Source organism: Chiroxiphia lanceolata, chromosome 4 (assembly GCF_009829145.1).
Source record: "Chiroxiphia lanceolata isolate bChiLan1 chromosome 4, bChiLan1.pri, whole genome shotgun sequence".
Taxonomy (NCBI): domain Eukaryota; kingdom Metazoa; phylum Chordata; class Aves; order Passeriformes; family Pipridae; genus Chiroxiphia; species Chiroxiphia lanceolata.
Window position 1 is genome coordinate 28,045,390 of NC_045640.1, and position 13,832 is coordinate 28,059,221.

The 13,832-nt window shown below is 38.3% G+C and overlaps 2 long non-coding RNA genes and 1 other non-coding gene across 5 annotated transcripts; 2 read left to right on the plus strand and 1 right to left on the minus strand.

Moving 5' to 3' along the window:
- Positions 1 to 783: 783 nt before the first annotated feature.
- LOC116785793 lies at positions 784 to 5,264 on the minus strand. Of its 2 annotated transcripts, none has more exons than XR_004356727.1 (3): positions 5,055 to 5,264; positions 3,897 to 3,957; positions 784 to 3,327 (listed from the first exon to the last, which is right to left on the minus strand). It is a non-coding gene; the product is annotated as an uncharacterized LOC116785793 (long non-coding RNA). The 2 variants fall into 2 exon arrangements; XR_004356728.1 differs by having other exon boundaries at positions 4,757 to 5,264.
- A 153-nt stretch (positions 5,265 to 5,417) lies between these two features.
- On the plus strand, positions 5,418 to 8,023 carry LOC116785834. Of its 2 annotated transcripts, XR_004356752.1 has the most exons (5): positions 5,418 to 5,447; positions 5,736 to 5,854; positions 6,698 to 6,809; positions 7,228 to 7,308; positions 7,736 to 8,023. It is a non-coding gene; the product is annotated as an uncharacterized LOC116785834 (long non-coding RNA). The 2 variants fall into 2 exon arrangements; XR_004356751.1 differs by lacking the exon at positions 5,418 to 5,447 and having other exon boundaries at positions 5,456 to 5,854.
- LOC116786509 lies at positions 6,982 to 7,100 on the plus strand. The gene has a single exon (XR_004356977.1). It is a non-coding gene; the product is annotated as a small nucleolar RNA SNORA26 (small nucleolar RNA).
- Positions 8,024 to 13,832: the final 5,809 nt, after the last annotated feature.

A 13,832-nucleotide genomic window follows, 5' to 3' on the forward strand; every position in this document is an offset into this window, starting at 1 on the left:
GGGCCTCAATGCGTACAAAATAATACCTGCAGGTAGTAGGGCGAAGGACAGGAAGGCAGAGTGTAGGCAGGAGGACATGAATGTGTGGCAGTGACGACAGCACTGTGCTTTGGGACATGCTCTCTTCACCTGATTAGAGTTATACAGGAGCCCAAGCACTTGCAAACCCCAGAACAGTAGGCTGGAATGTAATTTACTGCCCACAGTTGTTGCTCTGTATTGCCATTCATGCAGATAACATTTATCTTCACAAATGCTGCTTCGGGACCGTGTCCACACCACATGTCTTAGTGCTCACTCACAAATTCACAACATGTGGCACCGTTAATGCAATAATCTCAATTTCCATTCAAACACAAGCAAGTCGAGGTCCATGTTTTTCTCCAAGGTAGAGCAGTATGAGTGTATTAAGTTTACACACAGGATAATAGGCACAAGGTTGTTAAATAGCTAACTTGAGGTCACACAGCAAATCTCTGAGAGAAGTAAGAACTGAGTTCAGCTAGGGGAATCCTCATCTTAGAATTCCCCTTTCCCTTAGCAATTATTGCTGTTTTCAGCAGAAGCTTAAGCCTGTTTATTGTTCCTCTGCTATGCTGAGGTAATCACTCAAATGAAGAGAGAGAACTGCTAATGTTTCTACAGGCATCTCTGCTCTTAACAGCACCTGAAGTATGGCATGCTTATGCTTGGCTATACTTTTTGCTACATGATGAATATAATAACTTCAGCTTATAAGAGCCTTGCTCCACAGGCTTTATTTACAAGAAACCTTCTGGAGTCAGTAATTTTATTTTTATTTCAAGAGAAGGTCTTACTAATTAGAAGATTACTAATAAAAATCTGGCATCAGCAGTAGCATCTAAAGATAAATTCCTGCCCTAGAATAACTTTAGGTAAGTGGCCCCAATCCAGCTCCTTGTGGACAAGTGCCTACTTTATAGAAATGGTATCAAATTTGGCATTAGTTGGTCTCCTGTTGACAGCTTCAGCAAAGAAACCCAAAATGCAGTCAGTTGTCATGGAGAGAGAACTTTCTTTCCTCAGTAAGTTGGATTAGTTACATTAAATCACTACAGACATTTGAAATACAGAATGGAGAAAGATTTTCAGACTTAATAGAGTGAAGTCATCAGGACCACTAAACTGCTACATAAATCCACAAACCACTACACAAAAGAGCCATCAAATAACATAATGGTGAGAAAAAAAAATCTTTGGTATAATCTGTTAAATTCATAATTTTACGTTCTATGTGTGTTTGATCCCAAGTGTTTAATTTACTTAAAGTCAAAGGGTTGGATTACATGTAATATGACAGGTTTTCTCAGCATAGCTGTGGGAAATGGGAGTTAAGCTGAAGTGTCACTTCAGGACTGCTCACCTTTGGCCTCAGTTCTGAAGCAGTCAAGGCTTGATCAGTCTCCAGTGCATTTCTAAATAGCCTGCAGAGATTGGACAGTACTGGTTTTTAAACTGTGATTCCTTTTATTTCTGAAGCCTAATCATGTATTCTTTGCTGCAGCAAATTTATTCCAATTTACTGTAGAGAATCACACTTGCTCTCAGTGCAAAGTTATGGAGCAAATGAATGGGTTTGAAAGGTGATTAAAAATTTAAATGAAACAAAATGCAGTGTCTAATAAAGCCATTTGCGTCATATATATCTAAAGGTCAAGGATATTATTTCCATAATATGAACATGAGAGAAATCATACAAAGTAAGAAAAAAAAAAGTAAGGAAAAGGTGGTATTCTTATAATTCTGCTTTCTGACTAATGCCAATTACTTGACTTCAGAGTAAATTTTCAGGTAATTTCTGTTTGTTAAAGCTTTTTTTTTAACATGAAATTAAATTGCTACTAGTTAAGCACTTACTGGTTGTTGAAGGAAATATTTGTAAACACACACATCATTCTGTGAAGAATTCAGTATTGTTTTCCTTAATGCTAATATAAATACTTTAATTTAAAGGGGGACACATTTAATGTGTTATTTCTTAGGATTAATAATAAAAATAGGAAATAATACACGAGTGTTAATGTGTCAGTTTGATAAGAGTTTAGGACTGTCTTTTTTGTTCTTCAGTCACATATCAAACCAGGAAAGAAGAAAAAAACATTCAAGCTTGAAATGGACTGGTGTGTGTTTTTGTTTTCTTCTGCTGTTGTAATTTCCAAAACTAGAAACTTTATTTCTGTAGCTTTTTGAAGATAAAAAAAGTGCTAAGCAATGCAACAAATGGTACTTACAAACATTATAGGAACTGCATAAATAAAGAACAGTGCACAATTGTTTCCACTCTAAAGCATTGCACTGTATCTTCATAACAAACAACTAACCCTGTGTTTCTTCTGAGTGTTAGACAAAGAGAAGGAAAACAAAGGACTATTTATAACCTAAGAGTGGTTATGTAATTTCTGTTGAAAGGTAAAAAAAATTCCTCCTGCATTTAATTTTAGATCCATCTTGGTCTCATCTGGCTATATACTTCAACATTTTTATTTTGCTACATAGAATAAGAATCTACTGTAAATATCCTCTTTGGCTAGCAGAGGCATGGACTTCCATAACATTTTCCATCTGACTTTCTCAGAGTACTTTGCAAGCATTCACTCAAACTTGTTAAATTATTTGATGGCATGTTAATATTAGCTTCTTTTACAAAGCAAAAAAACAGGCAGCAAAAATTTAGTGGCTTGTCCAAAGTTACACTGCAAAGATGGTAACAAATCTGGGACTAGAATATCTGCTCACTCTGTACTACAAAGAGGATATTGCATTTCGTCTCCAAAAATCTTGAAAAATTCCACAGAGGGTTCATTGATGTTTTTCTTGTAATAAACTCAGTTCCAGAAATGGGCAATCATCAGTTGTTTTGCTGAACAAGTGTTTGGAACAGAATCAAACTTAGGATATATTTCCAGCCAATTAAAAGACCATTTCAATTGAAAAGGCAGTTAAAACAACACTAAGATTTTCTGCAAGATTGGAAAATACATAATAAGAATTAAAAGATAATTCAAATATCAGAAATACTTTCAGTGCTGACAGTGTAGCTTTAGAATTTTACAATTTTTTTTTAATATATATTTTGTATCTCATTTTAAATTATATTCTACTAAAAATAGCAATATATCTTTAATAGGATGGCAAATATGTAGACACAAGCACGAGGGAGGATTTTCCACGAAGCTTGGCCCCCACTGCAGAACAGACTGGGAGCTTTAGTACGATGCCAAATGCTAACTCGCAGTCCATGGATTGAGTCTGTAGTGCATGGCTTGTAGCAGGTCCATGGAAACTATTCCATTTGCACCTGAAATTCTAATGGTAAGAGGGAGCTGTAGTCCATGAAAAATTCATGGAAATCCACAGAAGATGTGGGGAGTCTACAACCAAAAAAGCAACCCAACTTTGGAATCACTATTCTTCTTTAAGACTGTTATCTTCAAAGCAACCTCTAACCAACATTTTCAAATTATCTGAGAAATTATTGCTCTTAATTGAAAATATGTAAAGCTTCATATTTTGGTGACAGCATGACTTGTTGGGATTCTAAAGATAAAGCACAGAAAATAAAACTTTGCATTAAATTGTTCTCTGAATCTTGCTTATCTTTTTTGCTAGTGAAAACATTATACTGGTTGACAAATCCACATCTGCCTCTTGCTAGGACAGTAATTTACTCTACAGAGAGGGTTTAGAAAAGGACAGACAAGTCAGATAGCCTCCACATTCCTCCTCTTGAAGTTGTGCCACTATCAGACACAAAAGTAAGCTTCATGGAACCAGAGAGAAGGCAAACAATGCAAAGTTTGTATGGGGAAGACAGAAGAAAGCTTGTACAGGGCAAGAAAAAGGTGTAGGATTACATGAATGATTAAAATGCTCACCTGGCATGGATACTGATCACTGGTTTGCTGTGCTAAAGGAGGTGTCAGTTTACATTCTGTACTGGAAAAGAAGAAACTAAACTTGACATAAATCCCGCTGGCGCAAGTGGTAAAAATTTAAAGGTTGAATATCATTTGTTTTTTTTACTACATTATAAAAAATGTACTGATCTGATTCAGGTGTCTGGTTGTACAAAATGGTCATTGCAGAGAACCCCACTTGAAATAACCTGGAACTATGTGTCTCACAAATTCATCTCCAGAGACTGACTTACCTAGAGTCCTGAAACAACTTTTGAATCCTGACCTCCTGACAATAAAGGGCACAGGGACTACAACTGCAACAATGTTTCGAGTATCAATTATTAGACAGAAGTAACTAGAGGCGGTAAGAAACAATTTCTAGAACCATCCCTTGGTTGCAACTATGTGACTGTTTGTTTCAGGATGAATCATGTTGGTTTAGATCTGCTGAGGGTAGTTTAAATGCAGGGTCGGGATTAAAGATAGTGAGCCGACTGTTACTTTCTTTCCACACACTTAGAGGAGCTGTGCTGATAGGAACTCGGCGTGAGCCAAGACATCTCGGTTTCTCACCAAGACAGGAATCTATGAATTATCATCAATATATCACCTTTTTCAGCAATACATACACTTTTTGTGAAGCAGGGACTTCAGTTCAGTTTGGACAACTCCCTCAGGCACACAGTGTGATTCTTGGGGTGTCCTGCGCAAGGTCGGGGGTTGGACTTGATGATCCTGATGGGTCCTTTCCAAGTCAGTATATTCTATGATTCTATGTGAAGTCTCTGTGTTACAAATTACTAATTCCCAGTTCATGCTCATCTGCTCATACTCACCCCAAGCCCTCTCAGCAGCATCCCCAGCCAGGCAGCCCATTTTAGCTGGGGCAGAGCCTTTGCACCCACGCTGAGCGCTGCCTTGCAGGACAGGCCTGGTGCCACCGTGTCACCCGTGACCTGCGGCCCCAGAGCGAGCTGCTTGTGCTCTGCCAGGGGCATTAGCGAGGCTCGAGGCTTTACCTCGCCATCCTCACAGACAGCTCTTAAGCCTCCTAAGCAGGGCTTAGACGGGAGTTTAGACAGAGATCAGCCGTATTTATTGCCTCAAAATCTCTACACAGCTGCTACTTCTCACCGAACACGCTTTTGTTTTCCTGTGCTAGAGACGTTCGAGCACGCAGAGCTCGGCCCGGGCAGGGGCGGACGATCACGTCCCGACGAAAGCCCCGTTATGACCCGTTAGGGCTTCGCCCGACTGAGCACCGCGGGGAGCGCGGCTGAGCGACCGGAGCGCTCCTCGCAGAGGCGGAAGCGGGCAGCCCCCGTCCCCGCGGGGCGCTCTGCCCTCGGGGGCTCCGAGCTGCGGGCTTCACCGGCACCGCCCCGCGGCGCGTGGGGTCACGTGCGTCAGCCCCGCCAATAGACAGCGGAGGTGTGCGCCGCGCGGGGTCTCGCGGGAGCGCGGGGCGATATTTAAGGCCACGTGGGGAGCGCTGCTCTCTCTCTCTCCCTGCGGGCCTCCGGTGCGGTAAGGCCGCAATGGCCGCTCGCTCCGCAAGGACGGGCTGGGGGAGGGGGCGGGGGGGGGAGCAGGGGGGTGCGGGACCTGCACCACCTTCCCTTCACATCTTGCCCTCTCGGAGCCTGACAGTGCTCCGGGGAGTCAACACAGGGGGATAGAGCAGCTCTCCCTCACAAAAACCCAGTGCGGAGCCCTCTTCTCCGCCCTGCATCCTGTCGTGAGGCACAAGCGGCCCCTCTCGCCCTCTCCGCGGCCCCCTCACTGTCGCAGGCTGACGCTTCTCTCCCTCCGCAGTGTGTCCCGAGGTACCGGCGAGTCCTTACAATGTCCCCGGCGGGCAGGAGGCCGGGCGTGGCGGATCTGGGCCCGGGGAAGCGCTGGAGATGCGTGGCCACGCATTTGGACACCCATGGGTGAGGGGCACACCGACCTCCTCCGCTCCCCTACAGACTGGGGTTGGTTAGAAAAGGCTTCTGACTTCAATAGGCTTTAAATCCCGACGCTTTTTAAATACAAACTTATTTATGGGGATGCTGCCCTGTATCTCTGAGACAAGAAAGTGTTTGTGTGCATTTGCACCCTTCTGTTCTTCGAATTGTAGGTATTGAGCTGCACAGACCCTGAATTTGAATTCACTGCAGTGGTTTTGTATTTTTATAGGGTGCATCAAGAATATTACACTTAGACCCTGCAGTGTTTAGAGTATTAAATGCTGTAGGCACTTAGACTCTAATGATAAGAGCTTCAAACAAAGAAGTCCCTGATTGCTTGGGCTTTCTTTCCAGTCTTCTAGTATATCTGTTACAATGTCTTTTGATACCTCTTGGTTGAGCTCTGTGTATAACTTGTTACAAGCTGTGTATGTATATGTAAGTAAACACAGGGTAGCAATGAATTCTCTGGTGAAGACAGTCTACTCTGGACATTTATAGCCTTAGGGTAGTGTCAGCACAAAAAGGAATTTGGGCTTAATAAATTTTTCATTGTTTCTGATGAGTAGTATATTTTAAAAGATATTAAAAATATATTTTATGTATTTTAAACAGGCTAATGAAAACAACTTGACAGATTAAAAAACTGATTACTTTTGATTTGATAATAAGCTTCATGTAAACAACCTCTGCAACTTTGTAGAAAATTACTGTAAAAGTCTAACCCAACATAGTAGCAACTCCATATAATATTGCTTTGAGAAAGTCTAATTAAACACTAATAATTTTACTATAATCTTATTAATTCTTTTGTGTGTTGTTTAGAGGACCGACTTAGCAACATCATGCAAGAAATATTCTAGGCATGGATAATCAGACCTAAATGTGAAGCAATGCTCAGGGCTTCTTAGGAATAAATAATACCTTCTACTGGAAGGTAAGTGTCCTCTAGTTTAATGACAGTTGCAGATAATTTTAAATCTTGCTCTTTGATAATTCACAAATTTCAAGCAAATTGTAATATCTCTTTTGAATAAATGGTAAATTCAGATCATCTTAGTTAATAAGAAACCAATATAATATAGTGTAATCTACTCCCCTTTTATGCTTTGCCCTCTTAAGTCTGGCAGTGTCTTAAGTGGCCAACACAGAGGGGTATAAGAGTTCTCCTGCAAACCCAGAGGTGAGGTTGAAACCCTTCTTTGGATCATGCTTGGGAGGAACACATTTATGAAACTACTAAACTTCATGAAGCTACTAAATCAACTTTATTAATAGCTTGTAGGAAGATTTTGAAATGTATTCTGGTTATGTTATCTGAGTCTTAATATCAATTTTGTGTAAATCTTTTTCAGGTTTCTCAAATCTGGTTCTTTGTGAACCTATGTGATGAATGTCTTGAATGAAGAGTTTCTTGTAAATTTTTTTGTCTCCAGGTATGTAATGTGAAAAGGATTATCAGATGTTAGTGAATGCATTGCCTTCCAAATCTAAAGGAGTTTTAATTTATTCCTCACTGGAAAACAAACCAAAATAGTTTGAACTAATGGAAAACCTGTGTGGTAGCTGTTAAAACTTTATATAGATTTAGCCAGTCTAAATAGCAAAAAAATCTGAGGAAAGCTGTGCATAGTTATTGGATGTATTTATTCTAATAAGGCTGGTCCTCTGGAACAGAATCCATACTAATGGTATGTGAAAAGAAAATCCCTTCCTGTACAAAGGAAGTAATTTGTATTGAAAAATGGCTCCGACTTAAAAGTTAGTGTCATGTGGAAGGTTCATATAGCTCAACCTTAGGGCAGTCACCCTTTTCCTGTGTGCATGATGCTGACTGCAAATTAAATAGAACTTCTTTTACAGGGAGGAAACTAGAACATGCCAGGGACTTGAACTGATATTAAACCTCAGCTTATGATTTTCTGAGTGGCTGATTTCTGACGTCATATGAGATGACTCCACTTATCACCTTCAATGTATCATCTTGGAAGTGGAATTGACATAAGCAATGTCTAAAACTACATGTCTTCAATGATCATATTTAAACAGGAACTTTACCATTTGTTGAAACAGGTTTCTTAACAAAAACTTTTGTAATTTATTACTGTCTTTGCGGAACAATTGAAATAAAATGTGAGTGTGCTACCAGAATTTTGTGTGTTCCGAAGGTTTCTTGTTGAGGTACTTCCTGTATGAAGGCTTTGTTTCATGGATGTAAACACTTTTGTGCTGCCACACAGAAATATTCTCTTACTGTGTGCAAACTTGATAAGATTAATCTTGAATTTACAAATCCATTGAAAGTGACCCTCAATATTTTATTTTTAATGTCTGGGTTTTCTGAATTATTTTGTAACGCAAAAGCACTAAGATCAACCAACCAATTCCTGAGTTATTTCATTAGGCTGGATGTGTTGCATGTTCTCTTCAAAAGGATTATCTCAAGCTGTAAAGAACAAGTTAGCAAGAATCCCTCCCATTATTTGCATATTTTAAATGAGCAAAAAGGAAAATGTTGCAGTATTCCATGTAAAGCACAATCAGCAGGAAAGTCCTTGAAGAGCTAGTTTAATATTATTGACCAATTGGAAGCTTGTATGTACTTTTCAGTTGCTTATGCCTAAGTAAACATTAAAAACATTTTCCTCAATGGTAGGTCTTTACATAAAATGATTAAATGCTTTGTATTACTAGCCAATTTTCCTTAGAATACACAAACAAGAATACAAAATACAGCAGAAGTAGCTGTCAGGTGCTCCCCACTGCCTACACAGGAAAGTGAGTTAGTGTGGATTTAGGACCAAACATGTATATGTATGCACACACACAGTCAGATTTATCCCCCATTGAGTTGTTATCTTTATGTAAACATGCACTGAAGAGTGAGTAGTGATTTCCTCTGTTAGTGGCCTGCTGGGCTTACCTAAATCTGCTTCTTTTTCTCTGGACTTGCATTTTATTAAAAGACAAAACTGAATTTGAAGGGTATACAGGAGCATTTTCTCTTCATTATATCAAACCTGTCTGACAACTGTCTAGATCCTGCTATGAGAAACAATGAATCATTTTCCTGCAAGTCTTGTGTGTTGTTATATAGACCTGTGTCCCCTGCAGTCATGCTCAAGGACTAGGTTTTAGTCTATTTGGTCTTGTGTTATGTGATTGTGGTTTTAAATCTACCCTGTGCAGGACTTCTAAATGTTGCTTCTCTCAGGTTCAACGTTAATTGATAGTATTCAGGATAGACTAATTTTTAAATGTTTGTTCTTGTTTTCCTTAACCGCTAAGTTTGTTTACATTTGATAGCTTGGCATGATGTTTTCAGTGAGCTGTCTACACTTCCAGAACTTTCTGAAGGAATCAGAAGCTATCTTAGGGTTGGAAATCCTTTCCAGATTTGTCATGCATTAAGTGGCATTAAATTCCATATTCTACTCTGTCCACAAGGATCTTGTCAGAATTGAAATCTTTTGGAATCTGCAGCCAGGGTTCTGCTTTTTTTTTTGGTGCTAAACCCAAAAAAATATGCCCTCAAAGGACCTATCTGAAGCCTGAAAATAATGCTTGTTTGAGTCATGCTCTGTGCTTAGGTGCTGACTCCTTCAGGGACTTGTCAAGATTTTTTGAGACATTACTATTCTTCAACTTCATGCTGTGCAGTTGGTGATAAAAAGTACTATTAAATCCTAATGACTTCGTCCTTATTCACAATTTTTTTTCTAAAATGTTTCAAGCAGGTCCTTGTTCATTCATTCCTAGTCATTAAAAGCTTTTGGAAAGCTCTGTATCAGAAACAAATAATTTGACTTTTGTGATGCCACCTTCAAATTCTCAAAGGCTCCTTTCATACTTGTTTTTTTTCTTGGACTTGCAAATTCCTTTGCAGACTTCCTGTTTCTGATCAATTTGGAGAGATTTAATGTTCTTTTGTCATTATACTAGTTAAGCATTTCTGCTGCTTCAATATCCTACAAATTTAAACTGGGTTATTAGTTTTTGGTTTGATTTGGCATGACTTGCAGTGTCTGAAAGACAGCTGCACTGTGGAACACGTTCTTAGTTTGGGAGTGTGAAATACATGTTTTTGTGCATTACATTTTGCCCATGAGACTGTCTTTAAACAGCATTTTATCTGTTTAGCTAAACTGCACCCTTTTTGGCTGATAGTAGCTGGTAGTTTTAAATAGTTTCATTGCTCGCTACTTTTTTTCTCTCTCTTTTTTTTTTTTTTCCTTTCTTAAAAGAAATTTGTCTTACATTTCAAGAAGTTCAATATAAAAATGTTTTAGGATCTACTTCTTTCCATCACTGACAGTTGAAGGTTTGTTTTGTGTCAGTCTGTCTGATACAGAAGATAAGCTTTTTCACATTAGTGGCTTACACAGTGTACTGGCAATATGGTATACAAGTTTTCCAACAGAATTGCTGTGTCAGTGAAGACCTAATTTGCTGCAGCTTTTAAAGAAATACCCACATGCCACTAAGTGATAATGTTACATGTAAGGTCCAGTCTTTGCTGTTTTCTCCTTATGACATACCTTGTCAGAAAGGCTGATGGAGAGAGAGACAATCCATTTCAGACATGATCAACTATTTTGATTTCACACAGCACAAATGGATTAAGTTTAGCGGTTTTCATACATCTGGAGAGAGATCAAGACTGAAATAAAGTATACTTGGGACTCAATAGTGAGCACTTAATATTTCACCTGTCTTGTTCTTCAGGTAACTAGGCAAACTTTAGGCATTATTCATTGAAAACTGAACTGACTTAATGCAAAATCCAAGCAGAGATTGTATTTTCAATTAAAGAAGTATCAAATTATTTCATGTATTTATAGGTCTTATGATTTTTTACATTTGACTTTGTTATCACTTGGGGCCATTACTCTGTGCTGAAGGCTCATTTTGAAGAAACACTGATTGGAACAATAAATCACTTGAGAGTACTTTGTTCTAAAACTTCTCATGAGTAGTTATAAGAAATCTCACCTCAATTAACTTTGGCTTGTTCCTTTTCCATCTACAGGCTTTTTGAAATATGAATACATCAGTTCAGGCATCAGTCACCTAATTAAATTTATGATATATCATGTTAAAGTAGTGAAGCAAAACAAAGGGATTAGTATTAGTGTAGGTATTTTAAGTATGTCTAAAATTGACAACTTTGGTGGTGTAAATTCACCCTGACCGCTGCCTTGGGGGACTGTGTGCTTGGGGCTGCCCAGTTCACTAAGAAACCTGGTTTGTATCAATGCTATTCTCTAAATAGAGTTATAACATTGCAATTTTCCCTTTTGTTTCTCATTGGAAAAGTGAAGGCTAATAGAAGAAAAAAAGCTAGGTTTGCCTGAGAATAGTCAAGGGCTATCTGGTTGTCTTACAGCATCACAGATTTTTGTCATCTAGCCTTGTTACAGGCTAAATGACATGAACTCAGATTCTGCCATTTTATAAAGTTTTGTATGTATGGTTTGTACAACGGATTATATGAGTTTGAGGGAAATAAAGATGGACGAGATCTATAATATAGCTTTTAATCTGTACATTTCTGTTTATTCTGGTTATTGACAGCAAATTTAGGAATGCTGCTTTGGCTTTTCATTGACTAAATCTGCAAGAATGTTAAATATTAATCAAGACCAAAGACTGTCAGACAGAAGGGGGGATATTTACATATCTATGGTTTTATTCCATGTTCTAGCAGACAGTTGAAAAGCATGATATCTCCTATTTCACTTCCTTTTGGTAAGTCGTTACAGCTGATGAGACTCAGTGATCAAAGGAATGAAAATAAAAAAAAACCTGAAAAATGAAATGTACTTAGGGAGTAATGTGCTTAGCCCTATACTGTTTTCATTACACGGGGCTACATGCAACAACATTGTATTATAGTCTGTGCAAGGGTCTGGCAAGACATAAAAATGCTTATTCTTCCCTTTTTTTTTAATTGGGAACAGTTGTTGGGAAACCACCTTGAAAGTCTAGAATACCCTAAGAGTTTTAGTTCTGAGGAGGTTGACAATACCAGAACCTGTGTGATTTCTACTTAGTAACATGGATTTGTGATCTCTGGAGTTTGTATTGCAATGCTTTTAATAATCCAAAGTTTGGATGCAGATATTAATTCATATTAGAGTTTATGACTTTATGATTCTTTATGTCCTTACATTAATAAGTCATACTTACTGATCTTCAGTAGGAAGGTTGGAGATAGTAATAATGGCTGCTTGTTGTCTGAGCTAATCTTTTGAGTTTATGGTTAGTTACCTGCATCTTCCTTATTTTTACTCATGCTTTCCCATAATGTTACAGCCATATCCGAGATTCTAGAGCTCATGGAGAGAGCAAAATAGGGTGAGAATACAGGCTGAATGCACTTGTACCTAAGAAACAATGTGTGTGCATCTTGAGTATTTTGGTTTAGATCAATGCAGGCAGATGTTTCCTACCAAACTACAGTTTATGAGATGGAAAAATCCTATATTTATGGTTGTGATGTCTCAGCTCTAAACAAGCCACATTTTTTTTAAACTTTCTACTTTCGGTTTCAAATGCAACTCTCATTGGATTTTTCCACACATCAATACTTTTACTTACCTCAGTGAAGGTGAACTGACTTTCATTGCTGCAAAGATGACCTTTTCTGTTCAGTGGATTTTGATGCAAGGCTCAGAGATTTCCTCCTATGCTCTGATAATTAAGTTCTACAGCTTTGACTCAATGCATAAATAATGAACACTACAGTACTGAAAATATTCATACTTTTTCAGATCAGGAAAGTATAGAAGCTGTCAACAATGACTTGCCATCTTCAGATTGTACTGTATGTGTTTACTGTAAGACACAAAGTTATTTAACTGACAACTCTAGTATATGTATTTCAACTTAAATATACTTTATTAAAATCATGAGCAGGTGTAACTGGAAATAGGCAGAGGTCTAGGAAGAGCGGTGTGTGTAAGACCAGGGGATAAAAAAATGCTAGGACTTTCTGCTTTTAGCACTGCCTGGATTTGGAGACAATAGGTCATGCAGATCTCTAGTTTATTTAGTGTGGTAGCAAGTGAGGTCGTTTTATTTCCTTCTCAGTGGTATATTGCACACCAAAGCAGAGGTGGTATGTGGCCTATGATTCAGAGTGCTTTTCAGACTTTCTTCTGCTAAGTGAAGACTCATGCAATTTGGAAAGTAAAAGAAAATCAGTAGCAGTTCTGCAGGAAGAAAATCTCTGCAAGCTACTCAAAAAGGCTGCTAACTAATGTTCTCAGGATTTTAGTAATGGATCCTATTAGGCTCATCACTTCAGGTTTTTTTTCTTTTGAAGTGTAAACATAAAATATGCACAACATACTTTACTGGTAAAGTAACCAGGACAAAATAAAGCCAAGTGCACCACACAGATGGATGTAGTGTTTCCAGAAATAATGTATTCTCTTCCACATACCCAGACTCAAAGCACTGATTTCAGGTCCAGTATGGCACGAGGTTTTTAGAGTTGCTGGTGTGCTGTGACATACCATGATTTTTTTTTCCACATATCCACACGTTTCCTCAAAAAACCTGCTGTAGGCCTTGCTGTTTCAATTTGGAGATAGCTTATGGCCTCTCTGTCCTCTGTTGTGTGGAAAAATAAAAAAAAAAAAGATAAAAATAAACAGAAGATAATAATAAAAAACCTCTTTTGCTGCTGTACAAGAAATCTGGGATTTTCACCTAGTCATACTCCTGCTGAAAAGAAAAGCTGGAAAGAGAAAAAAGGTATAATAATAGAACTCATATGTGTACAATAAAAATGTTTTAACTCCTTTATGTGTTTTTATAATAATAGTAATGTGAAAATTATTAAAGAGTATCCCCAATAACTATAAGATGACATTAAGTCCCTCTCAGATTCAAACTGCTCCTTACACTGCATAATGAGTACAATTATTAGAAGGCGTATCAGCCACATTCCTTT